Raw genomic sequence first — 3,730 nt, 5'->3', positions numbered from 1 at the left:
CTTAAGCCCGTCTTTTTTGTTCAGATGTGCTGTTTCACTCTTGTATTCCAAGAAATCAGAGGCAGAGATGGATCTCTGTATGTTCCAGGCATCATGGCTATAGAGGACATGGTGTCTTCTGTGTTGAGAGTGTGGCCAGTTCCATAGATACACATTTAATGATGGAATCGGTCCCATCCGGTCTCCATGATGTCATATCTTTAGCTACCCCTAAGATATAGTACTCTGTAACGAACAATCCTTATTGTCCCCATGAATCAAATCATTGAGAAATACACCTGAACAGCTCTATAGCTTCTGAGGAAATCAAAACCTTCACTGAGGGGGTGTAAAAGAACTCAGGAAACCCTGCGCTGTGTGCGTCATTTTTCGTGCAATACAGCATTACTGACAACTGCACAACAGAGATGATGACCTTCCAAGTCAGGTTAGGAAGTAGAGTTTTCTATTAGCGCTTGGCCTTTGCCAAGCCATTCAGTGTACTGTTTGATTTTTGGAGTCGCTTGTATTTATTTTATGTGAAGAGGGGTTTTGTCTAGTGTGAGTCTTTGCTCCACATTCTTGCAGTTCCCTCAGACAACAGAAGAGGGAGACAGATCCTCCGTGACAGATGATTGTTAGGCACCATGTGGCTTCTCTGAGAGAGCAGCCAAGGCTGTTTACCTAGGAGCCATCACTCCAGCTCCTGCACTTGGCTGTTGTCTTCCAGCACATGTGCTGCAGTAGCTGGAGGGGACCACGCCCAGTCGAATGGATGTGTCTCTGCGCTGTGAGGGACAGGTACATGGCAAATCGTGTTAGGCTGCCAGGCATCCACACAGGGCTCTTGTGCCTCCATTGTTGTCCATGGAGTCAGCATGTTGGCCCAGCATCACTCATATTCTGATTGGGACAGATCTCTCACCTCTCTCCGAGGATGAGAATGTGGAGAAGTCACATGTGGTAAAATAGAGACTTGAGATACTCCTCGTGTAGACGGCGGATGGGGAATCAATCGTTTTTTATTAGAAGAAAAAGATCTTCATCTAAGCAGTGTTGGGAAGAATCTCCAAGGCAGCCATGGTGCTTGGAGCCAGCAGCAGAGGCTGCATGTTCCTGGTGGAGAAGATGCATGTGCGAGGACATGGGACATGGGACAGACATTGAAGCTGCCCTTTTACCAGGACAGATCTCAGAGTATATTGAGCAAGGGTTTCTTCCAGGTGACACTTTCTGTGATTTATGGAATAAATCTGACTTTTTAGACTGGAAGTGAGTCAGAGAATGAAAGTGGGGAGGAAGTACTCCTGTGGGTCCCCAGACAGTGGCTGACAACCTAGGCCTTTTAAAAGCTCCGCAGCCAGAGAACCTGTAAACAACCTTTGGTTCCTCTCTGCCAGAGGGAGCCTTCTCTTTCTGAGCCCACAGGAACACAGAGAGGGCATGTGTAGACACTAAGGACACTAGGTGAGACTAGGTCAGGCCATACTCCCAAGTTACTCTGCTACTGAGTGTGTCTTCCCGTTCATTTTAGTAGCTGGAAAAGCCTGGGCCTGACTATGCCTGTGGCTTCTTCTTAGATTCTGTCCGATGTGTAAATTAACCAGGCTTTTTCTCCTGGCACTTGTGCATGTAGACAATAGTTTTATATCATCCTTTCAAAGGCTAACCTGCCCTTTAAGGGGTCACTGTGGAGAGCAAGCACAGTACCCCTTCATGGCCACACAGCTAGATGTTCAGCCAGGTGTTTCCTCAGCTCTCACAAGCCAGCTCAGCCCATGAGCTATCTCTTTGTTCTCTCATCAGATTGATTGTAAATGGCTACAGTTCCCTGAGCTGCCTTTCTCCATGACCCAGGCAGGATGCATGCTGTGGTGTAGTGCATTTCTAGTATTCACCGCTGGCATCAGAATCAATGACACTGTGCTTCCAGGTCTTACAGACACTGAAAATCACCCAGGAGCCTCTTGACATGTCCTCCTCTACACAGAGAAACCCTGTCTCAAACAACCAGAAAAACAAAACAAAACAAACAAATATTCAACAAGCAAGTGAAAGCCTTAGACAGATAACTCTGTAAGTAGCTTCTGTGATAGATACAATGGATCCAACAAAGGCTGTGCCAAAAAGTCTCTCAAATATGTAAAGGAGTCAAAGCATCCTATTTGCAGAGATAAAGAGACTCTAAAGACTGTATTAGAAAACCCTTAGAAACAATAAACACTTTTAGGAAAGCAACAGGACACAAAAGCATCATACAAAATGTGATGCTTTTATATGTCCTAGTAACAAGAATGCTGAGAGAGAAATCAGAAGGGGAAAAATCCCACTTACAACAACATCCAGGGATTGGCAGAATTAGCATCATGAAAATGCATATTGCTGAAAACAATGTATAGGTTCAGTGCGATTCTGTCCCAAATCCCACTGTTCTTCACAGAACTAGGAAAAGGAATCTGAAAGCTCATGTGGAAGTAAAAGAACAACCCTGACTCCTCAAGTCAATCCTGAGCAGGAAGCAGCGCTGGGGGCACCATGGTACCAGGCTTTAATTTATACTCCAGATCCATAGGAGCAAAAACTGGGTGAAGGACCCCAAGCCTACACAGACCAGTGCTGCATGCTCCCTCTCATATGTACATCCCAACTTTGAATTTCCAGATCACTATGCTTAAGTTGGAGCGACCATAAAGGCCATAAAAGCTGGAAAGAACCTTTAGAAGGAAAGGGAGAGTCCCTCGGAGAACGGTCCTGACAGAACTCAGGAGCTGTGAGGTGGAGTGGGTCCCCAGGGCTGAGAAAGCTGCTGTGACAATGTATGAGGACAGTGGAAGGGCGGGAGGAGAAGCTAGCGAAACTAAAGATGTAGGGGAAATCCCATGGAAAATTACTACATATTAAGTTGATTTAAAAGACAATTTTTCTGGTCGTGGTGGCACATGTCAGTAACCCCAGCACTTGGGGAGGCAGAGGCAGGATCATCTCTGTGAGTTTAAGGCCAACCTGGTCTACAGAGTGAGTTCAAGGACAGCTAAGGCTACACCAAAAAACCCTGTCTTGAAAAACCAAACAAACAAAAAAGAAAACATAAATTTAAGCCAGGCAGTGGTGGTGCACAATTTGACCCCAGCACTCTGGAGGCAGAGGCAGGTGGATCATGAGTTGGAAGGGAGCCAGGTCTACAGAGAGAGTTCCAGGACAGCCAGGACACACACACACACACACACACACACACACACACACACACACACACACACACACTAACATAATTGTAAAGAGTTTGGGGACTGGCAAAATAGCTCCGTGATGAAGAGAACTAACTGACTGTTCTTCCAGGGGACCCAAGTTCAATTTCCTGCACCCACATCATAGCTCTCAGCCATTTGTAACTCCAGTTCCAAGGGATCCAGTAGCCTCTTCTGGTTTCCATGGGCACCAGGCATGCATGTGGTGCATAGCCATGCATGCAGGCAAAACATCCACACACATAAGATAACATTTAAAATTATAAAAATAATGAATGAGAAAGCCTGGATGAGAGTTTCCTGCACGGGTTGATCACGCTCCTCTGAGAAGCCTGAGATCGTTAAATGAGAGTCTCTGTAGCAGATGTGAGGAGCTTCTCTGTGAGCTGCTGACCACTGAGGCCCCAAAACAGCCAACACATCATAGGGTACCCACATCATAAGACCTTATTGACAAAGACACCACATTTTTTAAATGCTGAAGACTGTGATATCAATGGCTGTTC

This window comes from Acomys minous (assembly GCF_964271855.1).
Source record: "Acomys minous genome assembly, chromosome: 18".
Taxonomy (NCBI): Eukaryota; Metazoa; Chordata; class Mammalia; order Rodentia; family Muridae; genus Acomys; species Acomys minous.
The sequence above is the reverse complement of the archived record's forward strand: the minus strand, read 5'-3'. Positions refer to the sequence as shown.